This window comes from Tinamus guttatus, unplaced genomic scaffold (assembly GCF_059628265.1).
Source record: "Tinamus guttatus ecotype Peru unplaced genomic scaffold, ASM5962826v1 Tinamus_guttatus_pri_ptg000125l, whole genome shotgun sequence".
Taxonomy (NCBI): domain Eukaryota; kingdom Metazoa; phylum Chordata; class Aves; order Tinamiformes; family Tinamidae; genus Tinamus; species Tinamus guttatus.
Window position 1 is genome coordinate 4,329,269 of NW_028288659.1, and position 14,465 is coordinate 4,343,733.

The window sequence follows — 14,465 nt, forward strand, 5'->3', positions numbered from 1 at the left end:
CCTCAAGAGTGCTCATGGGAGTTGGAGTATTCAAACTGACCCTTAGGAGCAGTTGTTTCATACCCACAGAGCCTGGTGGGAACAAATGCTAAATCTATCAGCCAGCTATTTCATATTTTGCTTGTGAAGGAAACATGTTGATAAGAGTTGTTGCACTGAGCAGCAGTGGGGCCTGAGCAGCCCCACCACCTGCGTAACCCTGGCGGGCAGCAAGGAAATGCCAGGATGGGGGTAAATCATCAGCCAGGTACAGAGGAAAAGGACCTTTGCTGCTGCTTCAAACTCCTGCTGAGTCTGAATGTGCTCTGCTGTTTGGGCACACTGGCAGGTAGTAGTCTGGAGACTAATAGCCTTTGATATTTTTAAAGCTGTCCTCTTAGATGGCTCTGTATTCACAGCTGTCAGTAGTGCAAATGGTAGAAAACAAGGAGCTAATAGAGGCAAGCTTTTCTTCCCCTGCCTTGGGTCTACAGATGTTTTATGCCCCACATTTAGAGATGCTTGCTGGGGACATGATTTCTGTATAATATCCCATTTATTGGTCCTCTATATCATGAAAAGCTGTAAACTTCTAAGAATTCTTTCTTTTTTAAATTATAGAAAATTTTTCCCTGAAGAAAGTGGATAGATGATTCTTAATTTGTTGTGGCTTCCTTTCTTGTTTCTCTGCCTGCATTTCCCCTTTTGTCAATGTTTTTGACAAAAAGTTTTCTTTCTCCATCACTTTAACAAGTATCTGTCACTTCTGTTTTAGTGACAGGTGTGCAGTTTCTCTTGCCTTCCAGACATCCTGAGTGCTGGTATTGGAGCACCTTAACCCCACCTTCTCTAACATGCAAATCACTCACTGAAGTCAATACCTCTCTGTGAAGTGAGATATCTCATAAATCCTTCCTGCATGAATTTAAAAAAGCCGTACAAGAAACAAAGCCAAAGCAATTTTTTTCCCTTCCCAATTTAAATAAGCCATCTCTGAATAAGAAGCAACAGTAGAAACAACAGTAGATAATGGTAAAAAGAGAATGTTCTTGTTATTACTCTTGCTAGAGTATCACACAGCAAAATGCACAGATTTTTTTATACCTCATGCAGTCAGTCAGCCCTCCATTCCCTTGAATTCCTTTTTATTCCAAAGGGTACTACTACCAGAGCATTCACTGAGAAACCAATCCTAGAAATGTAATTATAGCAAGGGTGAGCTGGACATGAATCATTTACCACAACCAATGCAATTATTTCTCCTCTATTTTTACTTCCCTCCTTTTTGCTACAACCTCCTTTTCTACATCACAGAACTAGTGAGTTACACTAGTGTGACAGTCCTCCCAGGCCTCATATTTCAGGATAGCCGATAGATTCGTTATTCGCATTTCATTACAGCATTAACTGAATAATGACAAACAAATGCTGATGTGTTTCCCCGCTCCAAAACTGTGAATAAGCTGAAAAGTGGCATTGGGTTACTTTTTCTTTTTCAAACCATAATTGCAAAGAAGCACATAGAAATTCTGTTCCTTTAGATGACCCAAAGTGCTCTGACTCTCTGGGACAGGTGGGTATCGTTGGTATTTGATGGTGGATGAATGCAGTGTATGTTCAGGTGGTCTTCAGAAAGAAGGCGTTTCTCTGAGTGTTCAGTGTTTACTCAGACCGTTTCACCTGTCAGCACTGAAGAAAGCCCAGGGGGATGAGCCTGACCTACCCCAGCCCGCAAAGGGACACACAGGTCACAGCTGGGTTTCTTTTCAGCTTCACATGGCTCATCAAGGCTGTGGAGGAGGAATAAATTCTGTCTCTGCTGGTGGCTCTGTCCCTGAACCCAAAGACAGCCCCTCTCCAAAGCACATTGCCGTCATAGTGATGATATTAATAACAATGATAATGATGGGTGAGAAAGAGAGGACCATGGCTGACAATAAATAGACCATCTTGTACCTTACCCCTTAATTCTGATGCCACTTTGAGGAGGTGATTGGTAAGTTAGAGACTAGCAGTCTGTAAATACCTTTAGTGTGTTTTAACATGACCAACAACATATCCTGACTATGTACAGAAATAATACATTATGTGTAATACTATCCAGGTAGGATTATAATGTAAATATATCTGCAATGAATGTCCAAGTACTCTGCAAGCTGTATCTATGAGGAAGGATCTCACCTCTTCTTGAGACTTTTTTAAATTTAAAGGTATGTAAAACCTGTTATTTATTTATATAAAAAAACCTGCATTCTTTTCTTCAAAAGAAAATGTTACTACAAGGAAAAAGGGAATGCAAGTATATGTAAACCATATCCAAAATCATATTACAACATGACCAGACTGGAAATTGAGGATCTTACAAGTGGAGGACTGGTCAAATTCTTGATGCTGTACATTTGATCTCGTATAAATAAGATAAGCACAAGTTTATGGTTGGCTGTGTAAAGCTGACTCGCCTGAGTATGTATACATTATAGATATATATTTATATATTCTGTATAGATATATATATTATACACAGCATTCATACAGTGAAAGCAAAGTTTGATAAAGTCATATTAACTGGGAATCTGGATGTAATGTTGTGCTCCATTTGGAGGAAAAATGTTTCTGTTATTCAGTAACTTTCAAATGTGTTATGCAGGAGGAAGGTGTTTCACTGAAACACTTCATGAAGGACTGAGATAATGAGGGTTTGAAATATCTTCAAAACACAACTAAAATTACATGCAATATATGTGTATGTACTTCTGCTGAGTTGTATTCCTAGGTAAAGCCTTGCATTAAACTGCAAATTATAACAATAATAAAAATGTTTTTTATGTGGTATCTCTGTATATTTTTTCATTTTACTGAGTGAGCAATCCTATGAATGTGAGATTGACATACTAAGTGGACAAAATTAGCTGCCCTAGAAAAATAGCTACAGGGCTATGAGACTGCCCTCGGCCATCAAGAGGAAAAAAAATCAAACTTTCTTTTCCCTTGAACTTCTTAGTAACCGTGAAGGTCTGGAGAGGTATAAAATGCCATACTACACATCCTCATCCTGTTCGCTTCCCCTTTTAGCTTTCAGTTCACCTCTCTGGTGACTCTGCTTCCCTCAAATAATTTTCACCTTTAATTTCAAGGCCCTTTCATTATTGCAACATGTGTCTTTATTCAAGACATCCCTCCATATAATTCTGCAATCTAACTGTGTCAGAAGTAAGTAGGTAAGACTTTTCTGTAGCCATCCCATTACATAAAGAATGAGACTCTTGGTTAATTGTGGGGATAAGAAGTCATCCCTAGCAATCAAACATATTTCATGAAATCCATTTCTTTTTAAAACTAAACCTAGCTGCCTAGTAGATATAGAAAGCACCTGGGAGGAAGGATAAAACTTATAAGTTGTATGTTGTCAGCTCATCAGGCTCAAATGATACAGTGTCACTCTCAACTCAGGTCTAGACAGGGTTTAGATGAAATATGGGACATCAATGCTAGCTGTTTGAGACCATATCTGCTCATTGTGCTTTTGGTACACAAAGTCAATCTATCACTTTGACAAGTGATTTTAGTATCATAAATACTATGCATGCTGGGTATAGTGGATACGCTGTGAGTATTCTTCAGTGGAATCTTTGCTATACTACCAATAGGACAAGAGGAAATGGCCTCAAGTTGCGCCAGGGGAAGTTCAGGTCAGATATTAGGAAAATTTCTACACGGAAGGAGTAGTCAAGCATTGGAATAGGCTGCCCAGGGAAGTGGTGGAGTCACTGTCCCTGGCAGTGTTCAAGAAACGTGTAGATGGAGCACTTAGGGACATGGTGTAATAGGTATAGTGTTAGGGGCTTATGTTTGAACTCGATGATCTTGAAGATCTTTTCCATTCTTTTCTAGAATCAATAATTATTCTATGATTCTACATCAGCCCAGTATCACCAGAAAGAAAAGTAATTTTAACAAAATGTTCTGTGATTGATTTCCTGTTTTAAAATCTTTTCCTTTGTCAATGTTTGATGATTTTTATTGCTTCCACTTTTCCAGGATTTTGTTTCCCTCTTTGCCATCTCTATTCACAATTTTCCATCATTGACATTGATTCTGCTGTTTCTTCAGACCAATCTTAACCTTATCTCCTTATCTTCTACCATTTCCCCAATTTCCCCACCTTTCCGTTCCTGACCTCTGCACAATGAAAGCCAGAAAAGTCTCGTTTCAATCTATCTTTATTTTTTCAAAACAATCATAAATTTATCTGTGTGAATATATCCCTTTGGTTGCCCTGTATTTAAGTCACTTGCACTCTGCAAAGCATATACTCTATGGATAAGAGCCGCAAAGTGAGAAAATCTATTATTTCCATATTACTTTCTGGTTTTGGATTTCAAAGGTCCAAAGAGTCTTGTCAAGGTCATAATAGAGAAAGATTGGTCCATGAACTCTCTTCTCCCAAGCCACAGTCTAGCATTTTCTGAATTATCTATTCTCTGCAAAGCATAGATGACTGGTTTTGGACTCCAGTACTCTCCCCATCCCATCACAGAAACATATGCATAACTCTAATTACCAGTACACTATCATAGTCCAAATAATGTCCCCTAACACACACTCTAACAACCTAGAATAGCCAACATGCTTCAGGATGGTCTCAAGATGCCAAGGGTGAGTGTTTTGACAGATGGCAGAGGCTTTAGTGACTATGAGAGTTAACTTCCAAATGGGTGGCGTTGCCAATCCTATTTGAATTACTATGGTATGCCAAGACTTAACTAGCCTTGCTCTGCATATTTTGGGAATCAGGGATCAAAAAAAGAACACTTTCCCCCCCAAATCCCCAGCTTTTTTTTTCTTTTTTAAATCTGCATACAGGCTTTAAATTCACTTAAATTACAGAAAAGTTCCAACTAAGGGAACCTGGAAATTCAGGTTGAGGGCTTTTTTAATGCAGATTGTACATTGATTGATACATTGCTTTGAGACAAATTCTCTTCTCCTGTATCCTTCTACAAGAGGTACAAGAGGATTTCATTGACCACACAGATTTTAAAAACTCTTTGGCCTAAGTTGGTTACACATAAAGTAAAAGGGAGATGCCTGGAGCCAAACTAAGTATCTCCCTGACTCCACGTCTCACTCCTCCCCCACAGAGGGATGTGGGATGTTAACAAGGTTACCTTTACTTTAAGAGTGCAGAATCACACTTAAACGCAATGAATAACCGACACCTGATCTTCCTAGTATAGTTAGTAATATTTAAATTGAGTGTAATACCCAGAGGCTTCATCCTGCCCCCTCTTGAGAGAGGAGAGCTTTAGATAATGTCACCTATACTGGAAGTGTCTTTATTAAGTGTTTCCCTTCCCTTGGAGGGAAACACTTAATCTTTTTTATTAACAAAAAAAAAAAAAAAAAAAAAAAAAAAAAGGTTGTGCTATAAAACTACCTACTGTTTGCTGTATTCTGGAAACACCCAGAGAAAATCAATGCAGAGAAATGCTGCTATTTTGTAAATCAATTAACTCTGTTTCTGGCCCTTTGCCAACCATTGTATGCACTGTCTAGACATGATCTACTTGGCTGTGCCAGGAAATGGACTTTGCTGCCTTCTCCTCAACAGAGCCTGCCAGCTTTCATTTCCACCAACTCAGAGAACCAAGGGGAATAATAAAACCAGCAAGAATGATTTCAGAGGAAAATAGCCCTCTCCTTCTGCCCCAAATTCCTCTTTCCCTCTTTCCTTCCTTTCCTCTCTCCTTGCTTTCCTCTCCTTGTTTGTTTCTCCTTCCTCCTTCCTCTCCTTCCTCTCCTTTCTCCTTCTTTCTCTTCTTCCTTCCTTTCTTTCTCTCCTCCATTCCTCTTCTTTCTTTCTTTCTTCGTTTCCTTTCTTTTTTCTTTCTTTTTTTTTCTTTCCTTCTTTCTTTCTTTCCCTTGAAGCATTTCAGTTAACTCTACAGGTTTTACTCTCATTAACAGTTTGCTAAAGGTGGTGACTAAATCCCTATAAAAGCAAAGCCTTTGGCTTAAAAATGTGATGTAGGAGGGAAGTAGGAACGCTCAAAAGGATCCTGAGTTAATTATTTTAAATTTGGAGACCCGAGGCTTTCTTTAACTCCCCCCTATAACTACTACTATGATTCCACAGTTGAAAAATATTCAGGAATGGGGCCAACCAGGATCAATTGGATCCATATGGCACAGCAGCAATACTCACAAATGGAAGTGTTATTGGTGGCAGCTGCAGCAAATCATTTTCTGGGAGCATGGCCACAATGGCCTCATAAATGGCCTCATAAAATTCTTTCAAACCCCACTGAAACTCCAACCTAAGAAGGAATAGGGAGCAAGCTCAAAGTAAATGAATCCCTTTGGCACAAAAGATACAGCTCAGCACAGAAGATACGGCTCGGCTTCCTTTAAATATGGAAAGATAGATAGCTTAAGAGAAGTGCCAGTAGACCACAGGAGCAAGTATTTCCCCCTGAAAAAGACACATTCTTTAGCAGAAATTGAGATACTCATGGGTTGTTTGGCTGTCCTTTTTGGTAAGAGAGCTAAGATACTGCCAATAACAGCATGTGTTACAACAAGAAGTAATACTTCAGTTTTCCTGCCAGAAGCAAGGGTTAAGGATGAGAGCAAAATACACTGTAGGCAGACTTTTTTTTTTTTTCAAATGTTCCATAGAAAAAATAAATACGACATTTCACATACAACCGGAAAATCACAGATTTTGTTATGTTGCCATTCTGTGACAGGGAAACATAAAGAGGCCAAAAGTTTCCAGTGATTTTAATCAATACATTTTACATTACACATAAGGAAAAGAAAAAGTCATGATTTTATATAAGAAGGGGAGGAATTGCTTCTATTTGGTGCATTTCACATACTGAGAGGACATGAGTTAAATAATTACAGAATACTAGACTCAGCTGGGAACTTTCCAGTAACGTTTTCCTCTAATATAAAATACTGATTTGTTAAATCATTCTTTTTACATATGTATGTGTGGTGGGGGAAGGAACAGTTTCAATAGATTGCCTGTTTTTGAAAAGTTTTAGGAAAAAAAATCAAAGTTGTCTTATTAAGTTGCCTCTTAAGAGACTTCAATAACACTTTCTTTGAAAAGTCTATTTTCCTGGTTCAAATACCTTTCTTTTCTAAAGCTTATAGAAACAAATCAATATTAAAAATGAAAGTATTTTCATTAAATGATATATTGATTTATCCAGTTTGACTAGGGGGAGAGAAAAAGGGCATAAAACCCTTTTGAGGTTGGCTGTTCATCAAGATTTTGTGGGAACAGGAAAAATACTCTCTCATTCAGCTGTGTCTTACCTGCTTCACTTGCACAATGGACGCCAGAGCCCTGGATGTACAACAGCAACTGTACACTAGCGTCCAGGTTATGCTTAGAAACTGTCTCTCAAGAGCGTACTTACAGAAAATGTAAAACTCCAAACCAATCTCCAGCCTACTTCAACCATCTTTGTTTCACCATACTACTAGTTTTTATGAATTGACAATTCCCATGGTCAAATGGCATCTAAGCTAGCCAAGTGCTGCTTCTCAGACAGCTGCTTGCAAATTTGTATGGTCCATGGACAGGTTGTATGGCTTATCTGCAACCTTGAGAAGAGGACATCAATGAAACCCAAAAGAAGCATCAGGAGATCTCCATAGCACTTCATTAGAAAGAGAGGGCTACCCTGTCAGGTGGAGATAGGTCACAATATTTCACCTAGGAAACCACCATGAATTCCTTTCTCTTCACTGCAGGAAGAGTAGAACTAGGAGGTTCTTGAGGAACACGCTACCAGCAACAGGACTGATTTATTGTTCCCAGCTAAGCCTTGCGCCTGCCCACACACAGAAGGATGGACTACACAAGCTTCTGAAGCCCTTCCAGGCCTGGTAGCTGCAATTGTCAGGTCTAGTGCTGTAAGATTTTCCTAAGCCATGCAACAGTTGTCAAAGCTTGCCAAGAGTCCATCGTATGGCAAGAGGATGCAGCTAAAAAGTTCTGCTTAAAGTGTGATTTCTTACATGACTTTGGCAACATGTCAAGCAGCACAACCATGTTTTTATGAAAACTTACCTAAGCATGACACTAATACTTCGGACCCTGCACATTGGATCTATTTATATAAGGGAAAAATACATATATATTTAGAGATAAATGCTAAAATATGAGTTAGTCAGTGGGTAGATGCAGTTCAGAGTGGAATGGACTGAAAAGTAACAGGCAATGAGGTTTTAAAGGAACTATGACGCCACTGAAAGTAATGAAGGCGAGGTTAGTCATTCTTCAGTTGTCAAAATTAAGGCACCCTCCTGGGGACTATTAGAGACAAAATTTTCCTCTCATAAAGGATCCTTTTTTGAAAGTCCTCTTTGGGTACAGGTGCTTCTGCATACGCTGATAGAAGTGAGCCCCGAGAGAGTCAGGGAAGTAGTTCACAAAATCTCCTTCAACAGAAGCAGCTAAATGATATTCATCCCAGCCCAGGTGTACAGGGCCCCAGGGTTTCAGTGTTTGTTAGTTTTATAGATGCAGCTGTAACAGCAATTATAGTAACTGGGATTGTGCTGGAAAACAATTACTGCTTAATGATTAATTACTTATTTGTGCTCACAGTCAGAGATACAGTGTCAGATGTACTAATTCAGATACGTAATGGCTGAGATAAAAAGTAGAGATGGGAGGAAAGGAGACAAATCCATCATGAAAAGTTGTGAGCTGGATGAAGGCAGGAAACAAAACAAATTCTTCCTTGTGCCTTGCCTCAGCATCCAAGAGTGTGTTTACTCTGCACCCCTCTGGCAGCATTTTATGGCCTCATAACAGCCACTGCTGATCCTGTGATGTTCAAGATTCGCACATCCTCAAACACAGTAGTATAGCCTTGAGATACTTTCTCAAATGGCATAGGGACCCAGTCTTCCTGCTCTGCTCTGATGCCAGCAATTGGGGCTGGAGTGGAGCCACCTTCCTCACCCCACACACCCCACACTTCAGGTGAAGCTGTTTAAGATCCTGATGCTCCCACCCTGGATAAAATGAGCTGGAAGCAGCAGGAGCAGCACTGCACTGTTAATACTCTCCCTCATCCTCATCACATTAGCTCCTCTCCATCACTGCATATTAGCATGCATCTTACCTAATGTGCTATGAAAGTCACTTTCCAATAACATTACCGCATATGAATACTAACCTGAAGTGATATGGGCCTCACAAAGGAAACAGCAATCTGATCGCAAAGGGCTAACGTGACAAACCTCCAAAGGGCAAAGAAGTGACAGGCAGTAGTTTCAACACTTTTTTTTTTTTCATTCCCATCCTTCCCTCCCTCACCTACTTTGCATTTTGTACAGAAGAGATTAAAAACTATATATTTGCAAGCAATTCCATACAAGCCGCTGCTCTTCCTGCTACCCTGGACACTTATATTGTGGCTGTGATGGATAAGCAATGAGACTGATAAAAAAAAAGTCCACCCTGGCTTTTTCATCTGTCAGAAGGAGCACTGAGACTCTGGTTTAAGCAATTTCAGTTGTACAGGCTATCTCATGCTGTTTTACTTTTGCCTTGTGTTCAAAGTTACCTCCTCCAAGGAGCCTGTTTTCCATTAAGCTATTGGCCTAATCATGAAACAGTGATTCCTCTGGGCTGAGATAGCTCTGATTATCTTCTAATGAGATAAATTAGCTCTCTTCTTAGGTCACTGCCTTGAAATCATCTCTGACTCCTCAGTGGCTAAAAGTGCTCACAATCTGCCGATGACAAAATATGTTAATGGTGGTGACTATGCTGCACCAAAGCAAAGCACTTAGGAGAAGATCTTGATGCAAATGTAGAATTTGGGTGGGGAGGTCAGTAACTTTTATCTTTCTTCTGTTTCTCACCAGATCAGCAAATCATGTAGAAAAAAAAAACATAACTAACCTTCAGTTCAGAGCAAATAATGTGCCCAGTAACAATTTGTGACTACATCTTACATATTTCATTGTCAGGAAATAACATTAGAGTCAAAATAATTTATTTTGCAATGTGATACCAATATCAACAAAAGCCTCACAAAAAAACCATTCAAAACCAGAAATGAAAAATTCTGTAAAAAATAAAATTTGCTTTTTTAAAAAATCATAATATACACATCCATTTTTATATATATTTCACGTAGATATCTTGTATATATTTCAGATATGGTGTTATGACAAATCAGTGAGTCATGCACCATATAATGTGCAAATTTCAACAGATTTTTTCTTCAGGAAATCTCTTAGGATTTGGCATTTCGTAGGAAACTGAGGGAATAGGTTTTTGCTCCAAGATAATAATAGAAAAAAAACCCTGAGTTTTATATGAATTGGAAATTCATGTTTTCATGCACCAGTCTCTGTTATTTTCATGTCTTCCTCTAATACAGATTTCTGTGTATATGTATGCAAGATCTGTATTAAATGTCATTGTGTGTTAGAACGGCTTAGGCAGAACAAGAAAGAAATCAACTATTTTAAACAACAGAAAAACACTAAAAAGTGGTACTTTTTCTCAGTCTAGGTCATGGACATTTCCCATTTTTGTTCCGTTCCTCAGTTGGGGAGAGGTGTCTGAGCACTGACACACAGTGTCCTTTGTGTCTGGTAAAAAGGTGACACTGCAGCCTCCTGGATGAGATGTGTCCTGAAGAGGGTTTGTGACAGCAAGGATCCATATGGGGAGGAAGGGAACTACCCTCTCTTCTTGGTTGGGGTGCTGAACCCACTGCATCCCTGTGCTTCGGAAACACAGCTCAGCATATTGATCAGCACGATACAGCTGTCCACCCACGTGGTTATGAATAGCTAATAAACAGCTCAAGCACACATCCACAAAAACAGTATTTTTCTTACTAAGCACCAGCTGGAATCAATTAAATACCCACAAGAAGTGTGCTAAGGAGTGCCGTCAATTGTAAAAGTTATTACCCTCATAGGATGTTTCACTGAGAACTCCCATATGAATCAATCAGAGGTTGATTGCTGCTGGGTCTTCATTAGGAGTTTTCAGCAGGGTCATAGAGTCCCTGGTGTGTAGTGTCTCATGCAGAATGGCAACCCCTGCAAACCTGCCAGTAGCCCAACTTGACCACCATGTTGTCTTCAAGAGTGGGAGAGAAAGTGGAAGAGGCTGGAAGGAGAGCAGGGATGAAATACAGACACAGTGAACATTGACTTGCATACAGTAAGGAGCAAACACTGTTGCTGACCAGAAAACCTGTGAGGGCCACCACCACCCCAAAGTGTTGTGTGCTTTCCAAGGAAGATGTAGGGATATATGTGGTATCATGTCTTCACTGCTACGTTTAACAGCTTGATGTTTATGGAAAAAAAAAAGGATGGTATCAGGACAAAGGATGAACTCACTTGATTTTTCAAGGCCAATGCAAAAAAATATGGGTGGATGGGTATAACATTTATGCTCAGGAAGAAGGGAGACAAGGTTTCTTTTCCTGTTTTTTTTTTTTTTTTTTTTTCTCCTGTTGCCGAATTTTATCTGATCTCCACTGTGCCCACACTTCTGACTTAAGAAACAAGTAGTCCAGAAATTTCAACAAGAATTATCAGGCAGTAAGATAACAAGACACATCCAAAATGGTCACTTTTTTCTCCCATCAGGACACAGAAGCAGGCTCACTGAATGATGGAGAAAAATAATTTATTTTAAGGAGCCAAAAAGAACTTAGGAAGCAGCTGACCAAGGAATGTGCAAATACTGAGGCTCAGGCTGCTTATACAATGGTGGCATGGCATGTAGAGGCCCAAGTTTCCACTGGCAAAACATCTTAAGTGCCTAAATAGTTGCAGGTTCATGTGATATGTGACTTTGGAGCAATCCACAAGTCAGGGCACATCCCACATGCTGCTAACAGGGTCAGCACAACCCCAGCTCCGAGTATCCTACCTGGATGAGGGAACTCTGGCATAGCATGCCAGGCTCAGACTTCGGCCCCACGTGCTCACTCTTTTCCTCTCTTGTCAGTGCCACAGGGATGAGGTCATGCTGGCAGAGCTGCAGCTGGAACAGTCATTCTTATAAACTCAGAGATGTATGCTTGAAACCTCCCGGGCATGACCAATAAGGATATGAAGGTGAATTCCTAGAGCTGGGCAAGCATTCCTGGGACACTGAACCAGTGCTTCACCCTGAGAAATAGCAACCTGGGGCAAAGTTGTGTGTGAGAACACAAGGTAGATTGTTTTGGGATTTGTTCCTAGTTAAACCCTTTTTTCTCCTCAGTGCCTCCTGTTGGCCAGGAAAAGCAGTTCCTCCCAGCACACCAGCTTACCTGTCTCCCCCTTTAAGAAAGAGAGAAGCTCCCCCCTTATGAGAGAAGCTTTTCAGGGCTCTAGGTACCCCTGTAGGGAAGTGTACCAAAAGGTCTGGCATTGCTCTACCTAGCTCCTTTTGTGGAGCTCTCTAACCCAAGGAGTTTATTAAAGAATGTGTAAGGGTCGACATTTGAAGTAATCCCGGAAGATTCTTTGTTATTCACGATATATATCACGAGAGCAACTAAAAGCCAATAGAATAATTATTGCATCTTAAAAAAAAAAAAAAAAAAAGGAGAGAGAGAGAGAGAAAGAGTGAGATAGAGAAAGAGAAAGAGAGGAAGAGAGAAATAGGAAGGGAGGAAGGAAGGGAGGAAGGAAGAGAGGAAGGAAGAAGGAAAGAAGGAAAGGAAGAAGGAAAGAAAGAAAAAGGAAGAATGAACGAACACTTATAGATCCTTTCAGTGCTTGGGGGAGGATACTTCTCGTGACACATTTATCATTATAAATGTGTTGGTGTCTGCAGATGGTTGTTGCCTGCTGTTTTAATCAGAGAGAAATGCAGTGCAATAATAAATCATTCCTTTGGAGGAGTTTTACAGGAGGCTCTCCCAGCTGGAGACTCCAGATTGCCTTCCAGGGTGCTCCCCCACCTGCCCAATGTTGCCAGGCATCAGTCTGTTCAAATCAGAGCTGAGGGGTTTTCTCTCCAGCTCTAGAAGAGAGATATTTTATACACAGCTCTGTAACCTGATTTACTTGTCAGCCATGAAACTGAAGTAGGCTAATAAGGATTACATGCAAGAAGCAGGCCTGGGAAGAGTGGGGCTGAATCAATTCAGGTATCATCACTCAGCATTATTTAGTGAAAGAAAATTAAACTCTGGATGACACCTGGACCGGTCCTGCCCTTCCACCTCCTTTCCTCTCCTCCCATCCACCAGCAATTTCCCTGGGGAAAGACCTAGTGAAAATGCATTGCTTTGTGCCCAGTGGCACATGCTTCCAGAGTCACAGGGATGCTAATAGCAATGCCCAGCACTGTGCAAGAGGCTGTCTTCTAGCATGAGCTCCTTCACTTGCTTGTAGCCAGCAATCTGCCTGAAGGCTGAGGATGCTGATTATGTTCCAAACTTGTTATTCCTCTGCTCATCTTTAGGATTGCCAAAAACAGGGTGCCAAAACCAAAGAAAGTGGATTTTGAAGCCTTTTTATCTTTTATAGTCAAAGTATGCAAGATATAGTAAATAATGAAATTAGGTGATTACTACATTCTTCTGGCTGTGAAATATTTATTTAGGTGGCACTATGTATTTTAGAAATAGAACAAGTAGCAGCTCAAACTGATGTCCAAATTATGTACAACATACCAAATCGTCTTTGAGACTTGATCAATTTGCAAGCCCCCCATTTTAGACTAGATAAGAGAATGTTCAAAAGTAATATATTTTAAGAGTGTATATTTGATGCATTATACAATAAGAAAGTTTGAGAAATGCCATTCCAGAATGTCATCTGTATATTTTTAGATAGACCACTTCTCCCTGTTGCTGGTAGATTTTTGGACTCTTGCATACTTAGTAAGAAAACAAAGAACTATAGTTTTATGATTAAATGAATTTTCCAATAAAAGTTTTTTTGATCGTTCTCATTTTCCTTTCTCATTTCCAACGTTTCTTCCATTTCCTTGTGTAGTGATTTTTGTGAATTACATTTGTATCTGAAAGAATAAATTTGCATTTGTAGCATTTCTAAAATCTCTGCAGGCATAGAAGTATGCTACCCCTAGGAAAAAAGAAAAAGAAAAAAAAAAAAGTGTGAGTCTGCTTCCTTCTACACAGCAGGAATCCCCAAGTCCTCATCTTTCAGCAGTAAATCTCTCCATAACCCTTCTCTGTGAAAAGTTGCATGCGTACATCTCTGAGTGCCCTTTTAAATCTGTACTATAAAATATCAGTGTCCAGAAACTGGACAAAATAATCTGTTTCTTGTGCAGAATGTTTACACCAGTATCACTGATACTGGTGAGAGTCAAGATTACTCATCTCTTTTAGCTAGGTATAACCTCTCCAGTAGTGAGAGCCCCTGTCATATACTTACCTGATCTTGTCATGGCAGTTAGTTAGACATCTTATATTAACCACAACTAGTGAACATCCATGTAGAAAGGAGCTACAAAC